This window comes from Alosa pseudoharengus, unplaced genomic scaffold, assembly GCF_046254945.1.
Source record: "Alosa pseudoharengus isolate Yale_2024_CS ecotype anadromous, Long Island Sound unplaced genomic scaffold, YU_APseudo_1.1 YU_APseudo_1.1_scf_1, whole genome shotgun sequence".
In the NCBI taxonomy this organism is placed as follows: Eukaryota; Metazoa; Chordata; class Actinopteri; order Clupeiformes; family Clupeidae; genus Alosa; species Alosa pseudoharengus.
The window spans coordinates 11,514,099-11,531,547 of NW_027468564.1; positions in this window are offsets into that span (position 1 = coordinate 11,514,099).

A 17,449-nucleotide genomic window follows, 5' to 3' on the forward strand; every position below is an offset into this window, starting at 1 on the left:
TGGCTGAAGCTGCCACTTCATGTCTATAGATGTCTATGTTATACCAATTTAATAGATCTTAATATTTCCCAGTAATGCATGGCATACACATATATTTCTACAAAATGCAAAACAATGTAATAAACACCAGATTTTACTTTCACAAATTATGTATTTATTTTGTTACCTGTAGGATACTAAACATTTTCAAGTAGCCTACAATGTGTTTAGGCTAAATGTATTTTGGCTAAGTTGTATCAAAGTCCTTTTAGGCAAGTCCCTCCACTCGGCGGCCATATACCAACGTTTTATGGGCACTCATCGGGCACAGTCTTTGGGTCGAACTGCGCGTGCGCGAGGCTTCACGATTCCAATCTTGCTCCAGCGGCGAGATCACAACACATGATTGGCACGATGTCTTCACAACACACCATATGATTGGCTCAATGTATTCACATCACTCCACATAATTGGCTCAATGTATTCACATGTCGACGTTTTGCCGAGGAAGGGGTGGGATATGTGTAGACAACGGCCATATTGGCGTGACAAACTAGCCCCATGCATTTCTATGGAGTATTTTTTGAGTGCCGTGTCTCTACATTAGAAAGTCTCTGGTTGTATACAATAACTTGGCATTACCACGGATAAAGCTTATCATATTACACCTTGAAGGAGCAAATGATGATTGTTTCGTTTGCCACTGGGCTGAAGGCTAAACATGCATTCCACCGGCTGTTTGTTTTTGTGTTGTCTTGCTTTGTTTGTGTTGACTGTGTAAAGTGACCTTGAGTCTGAGAAAGGTGCTATATAAATAAAACGTATTATTATTATTATTATTATTGTTATTATTATTATTAGACATGCATTCCACCTGCACACTCCCTGGTGAAATGGAGAGGTAGCACCGGGTCATAGCGGGCAGTGTGGGGAAATGATTGCTATGGGTTCGCCAAAAGTCCAATGCTCCCTTGTTCTTACTGCCAGAAAAGCATCTATCTCTTGGTCAAGGATAGAATTTGAAGACTGAGCTTCAAACCACCATCAGTAGTTGTCCTCTCATTTCCTACCCCAATCACTGTTGAACTGAATCTGAAAAGTGAAATATATGCATAAGGCAAATGGCAAAAACACAAGTAAAGAAAGTACACTGAAATGTCAATGTCACCTGGAAGAGTTCAGTTTCTCATAGCCTCCTGACTACTGGAGGTACATTTTGTCCTCTCTACAGGACATTTGTGAACTTGTCTCTCTCTCAGACCATGCATACTACTGAGCTAAATCAGGGTGCTTGCTCTTTTTCCAAATTAAAATTCCAAACTTTTTCCAGACTTTTTTAAAACTGGATTTTTTTTTCTCAAGACCTTAACTTGATGTACTTGTATACTTGTGTGCCTACTGCCTACTTTATTGGTTGAGATTGTACCAACTGTGTTTATTAGAAATGTTAATTTTTATAGGCTAGAATTCAATCACCAAATGCATTATTCACAGTAAATTATGCTTTTACTGATGAAAATGTTTCAAAACATGAAAATCACAAGTACATGAATTTCACATCAAACAAGTGTCACAAAAACTATCGGTAACACTTTACTTGACGGGTGAGTTCATAACACATTCATAGCAGCTTTCATAAACTGCTTTTTTAACTTCAAATCCAGCCATAAATTCAAAAACACGCAACAACCCATTTCTGTTGACCACTAGGCTAGCTATGTGTCAATAGACCTCAGCAGTGACGAAAAGGTGCCAGACTAGGCAAGCGTTGATTGGATATCATTCCATTAGGCTAATACAGTGTGACCAGTTAGTAAAATTATATTTTTATAGCCTACCTTCCTATTTCTCATTTCACAATGCCTTTGAGCATACTGTAAGATTCTACCATACATTTTTTCCATACTTTATTAAAACTTTCACACAAAATTCAAGACTTTTCAAGGTCTGGAAAACAGTTTTTCAAAATTCCATACTTATTAAGACTTTCAAGACTTGCACAAGCACCCTGTAAATCCTTTTGTTCTCTAAAGAGGATATCCAGGACGTTTATTTGCCAGCACCTCTCCTTAGACTCTCCCACAAGACTCCTCTGTGCGTGAAATGAGCCTGTCTAAGTAGGCCAGCCAATTATCCAATCAGGACTCGGGCTAAACCAACATAGAGGGGGGATTGATGGTCTGTACCAATATCCCTGTTAAAATCTTCCCTATATGAGGACACATAGATACACAAGACATAGACACATACCAAACAACAAAATGACACCCTTCAAACACAGAGGTAAAAGGTGAGTGCATGCAAGTAGTTGCACAGGGCAGTCTTCTAACAGTTTTAAAAAATATATATATATTTAGGGGAAAGGAGAGGTCTCCTTTTAACAGGGAGACATAGGTTACATCCAGACGTTGCATTGTCATGGATTACAGGTAGGAACTACAGCTTGTGCCTTGCTAAAATAGGCAATGAGTAGCCTAATAATTGGATATAGGTCATTGCATCTGCTAAAATGTATGGTCATAGTCAGTTACCTTGTCAACCCACACATAAGGCACATAATAGCCTAATATGACAACATTTACATTTTTCTTTTATTAACGACAAAGTCCAGTATAATACAGACTAAACCATTAAGTCAAATATCTGTAGCCTAATCCAAGTAGTTAGTTGTTTTATTTGTCGGTTTCCTGAAATGCAAACCAACATGGACGCGCGAGGATGCTCGTGCCCAACACTAAACTCGTGCATGAGCTGTCATCTACCAATCAGCATGTGCAAACTGGTGCCAGAAGTTGCAACCATGTAACGCCATGTTTTCAAAAATGTCGGCGGCCAAATGCCATGCTAACTGGCTGAAGCTAACCCTTCAAATCCTGACCCAGACATCCCAAGTCTCCCGGAAGTTCCGGGAGTCTCCCGCATATTGATAGCAGCATCCTGACGCCCGCAAATTAGATAAAATCTCCCAGAATCTAGAGTGACCGATCAAGAGCGCGCATGCGAGACCGCATGTGCATCTGAGTGTAGCTAGCACACGACGGGAGAGAGAGGGGTGGTGCGTGTGTGTCTGAGCGCATCCAAGACAGATAGCATCCTGATTGGCCTGTTTCGCTAAATCAACCAATCAGTTTTCAGTGTAGGCAGGCTTTTATCTCTTTTCTCCCGAACTTACCTAGCGTTCATGGGCTTCGGAAAAACCTTTCTCCGAGTGAAAACATCATCATTCCGCGTCATTCACGTCACTTAATGTGTGAGTTAGAGGTCGGAAACTGGACAACTGAAACCCTCAGATTTTATTTTATTTTTCGCAAAATGGATATGGATTATCAATCAAAAGTGAAATAATCCGGGAGTCATGTCTTTTCGTTTTCTTACAGGTTGGGTCGTTGTTGCCCATAACACGCTAGCATTGATGCTATGATATGCTATGATCATGCTAATGAATGACGTCATTGACACGTTTGAAAGGCTTTTTAGAACAATTAAGTGACTTTAAAAAATATAATACTCAACCAAGTGTAATGTCTCCCCTTTTGAATACAATATTTAAATTACTTGAAAAAAAATTATATCCCGAGAAAAGTGGATTTTGAGGGGTACAGCTCCATAGACGTCCATTCATTCTGGACTCGCCCGCGAGCGCCCCTAGATGCAGTACCACACCGGAAGAGTTCCGAGAGTGAAGGTTCTCCCCTTATTAGACATTCTCTGACTGGGGCTAGATTTTGCTAACAGAGTTGCCCAGTTAGGGGCTCGTCATCACTTTTGTCGTCACGTTGTAGTTCGTTTGTAGTCCATGTGGCCTTTCATGTCCAACAGTTTTAATGTGAACTTGGGAATTGGCAGTTTTTGTCACTTGAAAGCTGCATATCTTTCTTTCACGAGCATCTTACACTGTATTTTAAGCAAATACAGTTGTTTGTTTAGGATTAGTGAGTGTATGTTTTAACCTTTGTTGTGGCATCCGTGTTTGTCACACATTCCGATGGCAAAGCACATGAACACTTGCTGTCGGAAAAACAAAGTAGCCATGGGGTCGTCCTTGTCATTCCGAGGTGCTCTCAATGCACCATTAATGAATCAGTTCAGTGTATAGAAACAGGAGTGTCATGGCAGAGTCAGTGCCTCAAAAAAAGTAAAATGTAAGACCATTTCAAAGTGTAGGCTACCCTTGTCTCATAAGAGTAAAACATAATGATAGGCCTAGTCTTGCACACTGCATTGTTTGTAACAGTGACTTTAGCATTGCCCATGGCGGGTTAAATGATTGCAAAAAACATGTTGAGGTGAATTTAACAAGTGTCAATTCATGTGCATATTATTCAGGCCTATAGCCTACTAGATAGTTGCCAAGGCTAAGGCTACATGAAAAGACCAAACTATCTACATATTTTATTTTCACAATTTCTATCTATAGGCCTTCCTTTATATATTGTACTGGCTAGACATTATTGAACATATTAATCTGTATTTAAGTAGGCTAAATTTATTTATTTTTTTTTTTTTTGGGGGGGGGGGGGGGGCTTTGTGATACCTCCCTGAAATGACTTTTGGCAGGTTGGGATGTCTGCTGGGTGAAGGTGGGCAAATGAAGCTTTGGTGAACCACTAAACCACAGCAGTGTGAAGCTAGCAACACTAATAAAAAAAAAACAATATGGCCGCCACATGTCGATTTTTTTTACCCAAACCAGTATATGTAACCAAAAATATTGGTTTGTTAAGGACTTTTATGTTGAAAAATGTATGTGTAGCGGCCATCTTTTTGCTTTTCAGCTAGTGTCGCTAGGTTCATACTGCTGTGGTTCAGTGGTTCACCAAAGCTTCATTTGCCCATCACTAGGTGAAGGACACCATTTTCCAGGAAGAAAAAGAGATAGTTCCCAAAACCCCACCCCCATAAATTTGATACCATTTAAAAGTCTTAAATGTCCTCTTTAGGGAACAAAATTAATTATCTCAGTAGTATGTATGGTGTGGGAGATATTCCAGTTTAGAAAGGTCCTTTAGAGAGGACAAACAGGTAGGAGGCATAACAAGTGCTTTCCTAACCTCTTTAGGGTTTCAGTGACTTCTGTCTCCAAACTGACTATGCTTCATATCATGTTGAGGACACTGCGGTCTTTAGTGTTTTTATGGGCTGTGAGATTTCTTAGTTTCTAGCTGGCAATCCTGGGATTTTGGTAAGTTGTGTAAACAGTGTGCTATGCATGTTACATGGCCCAGTAACTGGGACAACTTAATCATATTCGCTGCCCCATCTGTTGTGTCAAAGAGCAACACATTCTTATCTTTAGGGAGGAATTCTTCAAGTAATTCCCTTACACTGTGACACTGTAAGGTTTTCTGATGTGTGACTTTCTACAGGTTTAACACAAAGTGTAAACATAAGGAAATTCCAGAAATTCCAGAATCTCTGCAGATTCTCACACCAACATGGTCAGTCCAGCCAGAGACTTTCTAATGAGGAGACACAGCACTCAAAGAATCTCCCATAGGAATGGGGTTAGTTCGTAACGCAAACATGGCAGTCGTCTATTCCGCCCCTTCCGCCGCCAAAAGTTGACATGTGGATACATTGTGCCAATCATGTGTTGTGATCTCGCAGATGGAGCGAGATTGGTGTGTCGTGATTCGTGAAGTCTTGCACACACGCAGTTCTGCCCGAAATAGATGCCGATAAGTGCTAAAAAAGCGTTACAATATGGCCGCCGATACTTCAAACCCATGTAGACATCAGCCAGGGCTGTTTCTGCACTCTAAAAAGTGATGTGTTAAAAATGACACATCTGCTGTGTGTGCTCAGGACAACACATTTTGTGATGTGTTAAAAATGACACATATGCTGTGTGTGCTCAGGACAACACATTTTGTGTCAATTGCAACACAGCAATTGTGTGGCTGGCTGGGTGAAAGACAGTTTAAAATACAGTTTTTTTTTGTTAGAAAGCTGAAATTTATCTTTAACCTTTCACCCAGCCACACAATTGCTGTGTTGAAATTAAAACTGCCTTGCCTTGCTTTACCTCTTGAGAATATTAAAAACGTGTATAGTTGAAGAGTATTTTTCCATCAATAAAAATGATTCCATTGCTATTGACACCTGTCCCTTCCTTTGTGTGTTTTAGGGAAAGGAACATGATTCAGACAAGACCTTAGCCCCAGTGGCGCAAAAAGTGGGTATGCACTATATGCGGCGCATAGGGTCGCAGCACCATGGGGGCGCCAAAGCGATGGTAAAAAATAAATTATTTAATTAAAAAAACAATATTTTTTTGGTATGTTCTATAAGTAGCTGCTGTTGTGCGATTCTAAATAATCATTTCTGTATTTCCTCAATGTTATATAGCATTTTAGAGGTCTAACAGGCCAGGCACCCTATCTCATAAGATTCCATCATAGAATTTTGACATAGAAGACGGAGCGGGGGGCGCCCTGAACGAACAGACGTTTTCTATGGAAAAAGATGGATAAAACAAAAAAGCTGTCGGGGCTAAAAATAGAAAAAGAAAGAGGGAAAAGGAGATGGCATGTCAAGGGACAGCAGTTAAATAAGTGTATGGTGAAAGGCAACAGGTAGGATTTAAAGTGTGGGCTTGGAGGCTTGCAAATATTCATGTTAACAGACTAGCTAGTGCCAAATTGGGGTTTACGGCTAGCTTATTGCAAAATCAATGTTGCTGCGCTGACAACTAGAAAATATAGGCTAAGGTAGCATGTAGGCTACAATAACTGACAAGAATCTGGAAAACATAACTACTGCAATAACTCTGCTTTACCATGGAGGCTTACAAATAGGCCTAGGCCTATTCATGTTAACGTTCAAGTTTATCTAGCTCTAATGGCAAGCACTAGCCCCGGATCTCACACTTAGTAGAATAACGCAAACAACGCAGCATCTATTTATAGTTTTTATTTCGTTTGTGGATCAAAACCTTCCGAAATGAGTTATCGATCAAACATGCAAGAATAATTAATACCTTTGGGTTTTCACAATCTTCATGCAGCTCTACCTTGAGTTACTACACCAGGCCTATGTGTAATTTGGAACGCATCTTGAGCATGCATAAGAAACAAAGGCAGAGGCACCAGCTGGCTTGACATTGTTGCCATCTCCCATTTAATAAGAAACGTTTAAAAGGAAATTACGAATTAAAGAAAGATGAGGCTACAATAGGTGACAGAGTTATCACGTTCCCACTGTCTCACCATTTATAAGCTCAGGTTGGTGAGAGGGCTCTTTAACATTGCCTGTACTCACTGATTTGTAACATGGCCAAGAATATAAAGATTATTTTGCTTCTGAATAATTGAGTTGGTGAGTCTTCAATAATTAGTTTTCCTTAAGTTAAGCATTTCCATGAAGCATATAGATGCCGATTGAAACGTAGCCTATTCCATTCAGATAGCTAAGTGGCTACCAGGCTCATAATGCACTTTTAATTGCAAATAGAAATGTCAAGCCAGCAACAACTCATTACATGTTTCCATCCTAACAATGAAGACTCCTTGTAATAACTTAATATTGTGTTGTCAATGTGGCGCAAACAAACAAGGCTAGAGTTGGATCAGCCTTATCCTTTGTGAGCAACAGCTGGCAAAAGGACGTTATGATAACCGTCTAGACTCAGCACCCCTTAAAGTGACAATGCACCAATTATCAAAACTTCATCAAAATACACACTAATAGGGTACATTATTGGTCTTTTTATCTATTTTTGTTACCATCTATCATATAAATTGTGATTAATCACAATCATAACTAAAACAGCAGCCTAGTTTTTGTTTGGAGGGGGCGCGGGGGCGCCAATGTTGTTATTGCATACCCCTCAGCAAATGGGTAGTTGCGCCCCTGCTTAACCCCTCAACCCTGAAACGGACCTGTCCCATTCAGACCATGTGTCTCTGGTCCAGTTAAAGTGGGTGTCCGTGATGCTGGTGGACTGCTGCAGAACTCAAGAACAGCCAGGGGGGGACTGAGAGCAACCCAAGACCCGTAAGATATCTCTCCTGCTCTCTCTCTCTCTCTCGCTCTCTCTCTCTCACGAACACACACACACACACACACACACACACATAGAGGGCCTTCAATCTGTAGGTGATGATGATGAAGGGTTAATGCCCGACTTTCTTCATTCACAAAGGATCAAATGTACCGAAAGCAACCCAAGACAGAGCTGTGAGAGCAACATCCCTCTGCTCAACAATCTGAACCGCTTCTTTGCTCGCTTTGAAGCACAAAACAGCACCTGCCCACAGAAGACCCATCCCCCTTTACACGAGCAGCCCCTGTGCCTCTCTGCCGACAGCGTGAAGAGGACACTTGCTGCTATCAACACCCGTAAGGCAACAGGTCCAGACAACATCCCAGGTCGTGCGCTGAAGGACTGCGCAGGGGAGCTTAAGGATGTTATCACAGACATCTTTAACACTTCCCTGAAGGAAGCCATCGTCCCATCATGTTTCAAAGCTGCCACCATCATACCTGTGCCGAAGAAAACTGCTCCATCCTGCTTCAATGACTACCGCCCTGTGGCACTGACACCCATCATCATGAAGTGCTTTGAGCGGCTTGTCATGTCACATATCAAATCCATTCTCCCCCCCACCCTGGACCCCTTCCAGTTTGCATACCGAGCCAAATGGTCCACAGAGGATGCAATCTGCTCTGCCCTCCACCCAGCCCTCACCCACCTGGAAAAAAGAGACTCATATGTGAGATTGCTGTTTATAGACTTCAGTTCTGCATTCAACACCATAATACCACAACAACTCATCTGCAAACTTGTCAAACTGGGACTCAGTACCTACCTCTGCAACTGGCTACTGGACTTCCTCTGTCAGAGGCCTCAAGTAGTACGTGTTGGAAACAATACCTCAAGCAGCATCACACTGAGCACAGGGGCCCCACAAGGCTGCGTGCTCAGTCCGCTGCTCTTCACCCTGCTGACACATGACTGCACTGCAACCTACAGCAACAATCACATAGTGAAATTTGCTGACGACACAACTCTGGTGGGTCTCATCACCAAGGGCGACGAGACTCAATTCAGGTTGGAGGTCGACCATCTGACCACGTGGTGCAGGGACAACAACCTCCTGCTGAACGTCAGCAAGACCAAAGAGATTGTTGTTGACTTCCGGAGAGGTCACACCCAACACCTGCCACTGACCATCGACGGTGCTGTGGTGGAGAGAGCGAGCAGCACCAAATTCCTGGGGGTGCACATCAGCGAAGACCTCTCCTGGACCACCAACACTGCATCACTGGCGAAGAGAGCTCAGCGCCGCCTGTACTTCCTGCGGAAACTCAGGCGAGCAAGTGCTCCACCAGCCATCATGACCACATTCTACTGAGGCACCATTGAGAGCATCCTCTCCAGCTGTATCGCTGTGTGGGGCGTTAGCTGCACTGAATACAACAGGAAAGCCCTGCAGCGCATAGTGAACACAGCTGGCAGGATTATTGGTGCTTCACTCCCCTCCCTGAAGGACATTTACACCACCCACCTCACCCGCAAGGTGACCAAAATTGTGAGTGATGCAAGTCACCCCGCTCACAATCTGTTTGATCTACTGCCCTCTGGGAAGAGGTACAGAAGCCTGCGCTCCCGCACCACCAGACTCACCAACAGCTTCATACACCAAGCTGTTAGGATGCTGAACTCTCTCCCCCCTCTCCCCCCTCAGCTACATAACATCCTGGACATTGGACCCACAATGGCCGCCTTGCACTACTCCACTTGCACACTTGTACACTTTGCACACTTTGCAACTTGTTGTTGTTGTCCTGAAAACACAACACTTCTGCTGCTCTTACATAACTTGCACCACTATGCCACTTTCTTTCTTACTTAGGTCAAACAGAACTACCTCAGCCTTTTATTGGCCTGACTTTGCACTACTATTTTATTGACTGTCCATGCACAATTCCAACCAAATTTTGCTGCTCTTATTTCTTCATTGTATGTGCCCTCTTATTTACTTATTTTTTGTTTACTTAAATGTTATGTTTGTCTGTGTACTTAAATTGGTAAAATATGTCTTGTCTGGCTGGTCTTGTCTTCACCGTGGGATAGTGAGAAACGTAATTTCGATCTCTTTGTATGTCTGGAGCATGTGAAGAAATTGACAATAAGGCTGACTTTGACTTTGACTTTGAAAAGATCATTATGAGAATGTGTGGACACAATGCACTTAAAGTGACAGTGCACCATTTATAAATGAGCTATACAGCATGAAATTAGAAATTAATATTTTAAAATAAAAATACTGTGTCATTATTATCATTTAAATAATTTAAAAGTGTTTTACTTTGACATGTTGACTTTGAAGACCCTGCTCTGTCTCTCTCGCTCCCTCACGAACACATACACATCTACACACACATCTAGAGAGCCTTCAATCTGTAGGGGTTTATGATGAAGGGTCAATGCCCGAAACGTCACATTAAATTAATTGTTTATTGGGAGCCACTGGTGTAGTGGACTTTCTTCATTCACAAAGGATCACAGACTGCAGTCACCATCATTTGTGAATGGTTATAGGCTAATGTCAACCTTCGCAAGGCATTTTGAATACTTCATACTTCATACAGACTTCAGCCTGCACATGCAGTGATTTAATGATTTTTTAATTCATTCATTTTACACAATTAACCATTTAGAAAAACTTTGCAAAACAGGTTGTTTATTTAATTTTTTTTGAATAAATACAGGAATTAAACTGTTTCTAAAAGACGTATCACTGTCCAACTAAACCTGAGCACCCTACAGCTAATGTAAACGTGCCAACATTATGACAACAAATTCCATTCAAAACAATTGAACCATGTTGGAATTCAATTAACCAAGGTGTTCTTTAGAATGTTCATTGTCAACATTCCCACCACTCTAAAGCCTCTCTCCAATATAAATCTCACTACAGTGAACTTTGTGATGTTCACTGGTGTGCTGTTGTGTGCCCCCTCTCCTGTGTGTATGAGCTGCTGGTGTTGTTGTTTTTTTTCTCGACACACTGACAGCAGTGGTATGACCACTTGTAGGAAGCTGCGGGTAAGCTTTGAGACTTGACTTGCGACTGAATCGCTAACCCTAAATTGTGGTCCGATTTCTTCCTAGAAGCTACATTCGGAACAAACGTGCCATCGGGATGAATAGACAAACCAATCTAATAAGTTATCTATCTATGAATGATGTCACTAAATTGTTTATGAATAATAATTATTTAATATCTATGCACATAAGGGTCAAAATGTATCTGTATAAAGCTGAACGTCCTCTCTCATGAGTGAATGTTCTTATGTCGTTTAAGACCATTCTCTCGAGCGAAACTGTTGCCACACTGAGTGCAGTGGAATGGCCTCTCTCCTGTGTGAATGCGCTGGTGTTGTTTAAGAATAAACCATCGAGTGAAACTCTTGCCACACTGAGTGCAGTGGAATGGCCTCTCTCCTGTGTGGGTGCGCTGGTGTCGTTTAAGACTATTCTCGAGAGAGAAACTCTTGCCACACTGAGTGCAGTGGAATGGCTTCTCTCCTGTGTGGGTGCGCTGGTGTCGTTTAAGACTATTCTCGAGAGAGAAACTCTTACCACACTTAGAGCAGCTGAATGGCCTCTCTCCTGTGTGAATGCGCTGGTGTCGTTTGAGATCGATCCTTTGATGAAAGCTCTTCCCACACTGATTACAATGGTAATTTCTATGTCCTGTGTGGATGATCTGGTGTCTTATGAGATTACCCCTAGAACTAAAACTCTTGTCACACTGGGAGCAGGAATGTGACCTCTTTCCTGTGTGAGTCGACTGCTGAGGCGTGAGCACGGGGCACAGGGGAGAGTGGGAGTGTTTTCTGGACTTCTCTGTCTGTGAGGTGGAGGACACTGGGGAGCCCACAGGTGCGGGAGGTGATTCTTTCCCTGTTTAGCAAAAAAAAAAAAATACATAAGCTCACACAATCAAGAACTTTCTTGAATTACATTTCATGTCACTGTACAGTCAGGCACCATTAAAGATAGATTTCATTCAGCAACAATTAAGGGTTCTAAAATTCCATGTTGTTCTTTAGAACGTTCATTTTGCAATATTCCCACCACACCGGTGTGGTGACACATCTTTAAGGCGTTTACATGCATCCTCGAATAATGATCTATTTGCTTCAAAGGGGAAAAAAAACATTACTGAGCAGCTAAAATATTTAGCCTAGGTCCATTTCCAGACTTAGTCCCTTTCAGGGTTCTAAACGAACTCTGATTGATGACTGCATTTTTTGTGCATATGTGAACACAACTGAACTTCTAACGCAGTAGCAGGTTTTGGCACGGCAGCACCTTGCCAAGGGCAGCATGAGCACTCACAAAGAACGTTTTTTTAGCTTTCATTTGAGGTAATCAGTTGTCTACCACTCATTTGCACGTCAATCATATTTCACTGTGTGGGGAGTGGGCCCCCTATATAGGCTACTTCTCAGGCATCAGTGCTTGCTCACACACAGAAGTTGAGAAGGCAAAGAAGGAAGATTTAAAGGGGAGATTTTTTATTGTTAATATGCAATTCAACACCAAGTCAAATCTATAAACCATCTACCCAGACTATGGTAAAATATGGAGTGCCTCAAGGCTTAGTACTAGGGCCCCTGTTATTTTCTTTTTATATGCTTCCCCAAGGCTCTGAAATTAGGAAACTTGGCATTAATTTCCATTCTTACGCAGATGATACACAACTATACCTATAAAACCTGATGAATTTGCCTGTTAGCAAAACTTGACACATGTATAAGAGACATAAAGATATGTATAGTGATCTTCCACTGACCTCATCCACAAGTGTTAAAAAACCTAGGAGTTCCTAGGGTTCCCACACCTTGGTTAAGATCAAATTCAAGGACCTTTCAAGGACTTTCCAGGCCCAATATCCTTAAATTCAAGGACCTAATGTGTTGATAAATTTCAAGCGTGGGCATGGTTAAATCATGTTACCTCAACAGACCAAGGATACCTTCAAGGATACCGTCACAGTTTGCTTTTCTTTTTGGTCATATGACAGGCCTATTCTATTTTTCATGTTTGTATTTTGCATAAAACTGAACTGAAATAAACTTGTCCTAAACAAGTTAAACTCGTTACCATGAACATGTCGGTTTATTCATCAGAATGTTAAATTAAATATTTGGGCAACAAACACACAGAACAAACACACAGAAATCACGCTGGCCGTGTACATGTTAATAAGCGGAATTGTACGTAATTGTATGGATTTTTTTTCCTCAAAAAGAAATTCCTCCATTTATTTATGTCTCTTTTCAAAAACTTTCAAGGGCCTTGAATTATTTTTTTAGATTAACAAACTTTCAAGGATTTCAAGGACCCGTGGGAACCCTGTATAATTGACCAGGACCTATCACTAAATAATCACATAAAACAGATCACCAAAACTTCATTTGACCATTTAAGGAACATTTCAAAGATAAGGAAGTCCTTATCCTTACAAGACGCAGAGAAATTAATCCATGCTTTTGTCACCTCAAGGATAGACTATTCCAATGCTCTATATGCTGGCTGCAATAATACCTGTCTAAAGAGCTTACAGCTTATACAAAATGCAGCTGCTCGCACACTAACTAGAAATAATATATGAACATATTTCCCCTATTCTAGCATCTCTACACTGGCTGCCTGTTAAAAGTCGCATTGACTTCAAAATATTACTTCTAACATACAAAGCCGTAAATGGCCGGGCACTTGAATATATATAGTCCCATATAACCCACCTAGACCGCTACGATCACAGAATACTGGACTTCTTGTAATCCCAAGAATCTCAAAAACTACAATAGAAGGCAGAGCTTTCTGCAACCGCGCACCCCTCCTCTGGAATAACCTCCCTCCATTTGATTAGCAGACACCCTCCCTATTTTTAAGTCTAGACTTAAAACATACTTCTTTAGTGCCTCACATAGTTAGGTATAGTGCCGTGTGGAACTTCACCCAACTCAGTTTTTTTGGAATGGACCACCCTGCTGTGTCCTCGTGTGACTGGCACCCCAGTCATGTGAGTGATGGTGGTCACTGACCATACCTGCGCTGGTGTCGACTTCCCTTCACCATGCCTTAGTTATGCTGCAATAGTATAGTGCTGTCATGGACTTTTCATGTGTCACACCGTACAACCCCCCCCCCTCTCCTCTCTCCCCTTCCCTCTCTCGTACCATAGTACCATTGATATATTCTTGAATTTCCCCTTGGGGATCAATAAAGTATATATTTATCTATCTATCTATTAACCATTTTGATCTATAGTAATACTAACCCACTCTACACCTCTTTCTTCCCCTTACCTCACTTGTGAGGTATACCATCAGCAGTCATCAGCCATCTGTGTGTTTGGCCCTCATCTCACTTGAAGTCCCATCCCTACGACTGCCCTATCATTGCCTATTACTGTCCCCCCTGCCTGGATTCCTGGCCCGTACAGCCTAGCGACCCACCACTTGCCTATGACAACTCTGCCCGCATTCCTGGCCCGTACTGCCGACCCACCACTTGCCCTATGACGGATATGTAACCATCCCACCTCTTGTAACATACACCTCAGGTGGCTTTAAACACCATGTTCTATTCTCTACATCTGACTAACTTATGCATTTATCATGTATATAGACTTTACTGTTCTGTAACTGGGTAAATGGGTCAGGCCCTTGAGTCGTGGATCTGCTCAAGGTTCCTCAGCAAAGTAACGAACCAGAACATTTGAGATCTTGTCCATAATTCCATTTGTTGCCTCATTAGCATTTAATTCCCAAGTTACGTATATATATATATACGTAGATACCGCCAGACTCCAGAATGTATGTCAACGGCGCCGCCATATTGCTGAGGGCAACAATCAACCGATAGATCAATGGAGGCCAATGGAGAAACAGGTGTCTGAGTGGAAATTATCGGAAAACAGACCCTGTGGGCTTTGTACAAATCGTAGCGCCTTCTAGACATATGGGGATGGCCTCGTACATGTAAAATAGCACGTTTATGTTTTTTGCTGTTGTATTTGACAGTCTTATAAAGGCTTGTAGAGAACAAGTTTGGAGTTGACTAATAGTAGTGACTAGTGTGGCAAGGCTAATTTCATGTCAGTTTACCATGGTTTTGTTGTGAATTGAAGGCAAATTAATAATTCTGAAACATAATGTTACTCATGTAGTCCCTTTATTGATACTGTATTAACTAGTGCTGCCACTAACGACTAATTTTCTAACGACTAATCTTTCGACAAATTTTTCGATTAGTCGACTAATCTAAATCAAGTGTTTGTTATTTTGTTGTGTCTGCTTTATTTTGAACTCAACTAAAGGGAAAACGTAAACTACTTTTGTTAGAAGCTGTATTACTGTAAGTAAACTGTTCAAAAACATTATGTATTAAAAAAAAAACACCCATTTAAAATGCTACCTTCAGATCTAATGTCAGACCTTTGATAGACTTTATTTGTATGCCAGTGTTGCCATGGACATAGACAACTTCTTTGACCTGAGGCTCGGTCATGGCATACTTTGGGGTCATAGGGCCCACCTACATGAACCCACCCCGATCAAATTATTATGACCGCCGCGCAGCGAAGCGGCGGTCATATAGGTTTAGACAGATTTTGTATTTATTTTTTTCTTCTTTTTCGCGTGGCCAAATTTCCATCAAGGATTCCCGGGACACTGAAAAACCGGGGTACACGAAATTTGGTGGGCATGTAACCCCACATGGATAGCATGGAACCATCGTTTTTCATTTTGATATGTACCCCCCCCCCCCCCCCCGCTGGACTGGACCCCCCGAAAGGAGGGTAGGGCAGACACAGTTTTCTGTGAATATCTCGAGAACCGTAGGGTTTAGGAGGACCACCTTTTTTTTGTATGTTGATCGCAAGTGGCCATGTCAACCCATTCCATAACCACTCATTTCATGTATAGCGCCACCTAGTTAAACACAAAAAAGTAAAAATTAGGTGTTGTAATCGCAGGTATCTGTGACCTAACATAGTCAAAACTGCACGAAATTGGAAGTGTAGGATCATTATGACACCCTCTGAATGCACGCCAAGTTTCGTGGAATTCCGTTCCACACAATAAATTAATTTATGTTACTATACACCAACTGGCCTGTAGGTGGCCGGAGACAGTTTTCTGTGAATATCTCGAGAACCGTAGGGCCTAGGAGGATCACCTTTTTTTTGTATCTTGGTCTTAAGGGGCCATGTCGACCCATCCCATTACCACTTATTTCATGTATAGCGCCACCTAGTTAAAAATGAAAAAGCAAAAAATTAGGTGTTTTCATCACTATATCTCTGGCTGACATGGTCAAAACTGCACGAAATTGAAAGTGTAGGATCATTATGACACCCTCCGAATGCATGCCAAGTTCCGTGAACTTTCGTTCATGGGGGGCCTTACAATAAAATAATTTATGTGTACATTTAGTGACCGTATACCAACAGAGTTTTCTGTGAATATCTTGAGAACCGTAGGGCCTAGGATGACCATTTTTTTTGCGTATGTTTGCCTCCAGGGGTCATGTTAACCCATTCCATATGCACACATGTGCATAAACAGATACACATGCACACACATACATTCACAGTAATCATACGTATGACATACTCACACAGTAGACATATGTACGCATGCATGCACATGCACACACACAGGCACATACGCAGGCACACACACAAGCACGCACACACACCCACACACATAAACATAAACATGTACACGCACACATGCACACAATTCAAGAATTTCTCAGAATTATGACCAGGCAAGATGGGGGTGGGGTTTTATAAAATGAATTTTACATGTGAAATCTATGAACTAATCATGTTTTGGTACTTGTTGTCTAGCAGATACCAGTGAGAATTGAGTGTGCATAATGCAATTTAGTGAGACAGTTAGAATCATATATGCCTTTCAGCGTGATTTATTTTTGTGGAAAAAATGTGCTGGACTGGGCGGCGATAATATTTTGTACCGCTCTGCGGTACATCTAGTTTTTGCAAATGTGATTTCTCCAACATATCTCAGGGCTAGAAACAGTCACTTGGACTCAAATAATAACTTGTAAGATTTTGATAGTCAAAGGTCAAGGTCACTGTGACCTTATGTACATCCCATTGTGGTGAATAAACCTCTAAAAATCCCTGACATAATTTCAAATGTGATACAAACATTCACACTGGCCCTTTCTGAAACCAATCCCTACCAACTCCCCTCAGTTACGGTGTGCACTGTGCACTCAGGTGGGAATCACCCTTACAGCTAAATCGAGTTCTCCATGTAAATAGGAAATTGTTGGAGTTCTTTTATCACTTTTGGGTGCTATAGGCTAGTTGGAACTGCTCACCTTAATGAACTATGATAAGCTATGCTAACAGTGGGTGCTTCAGACTGAGGTACTGCACGCACAGAGATGAGAAGGGTATGTATCATC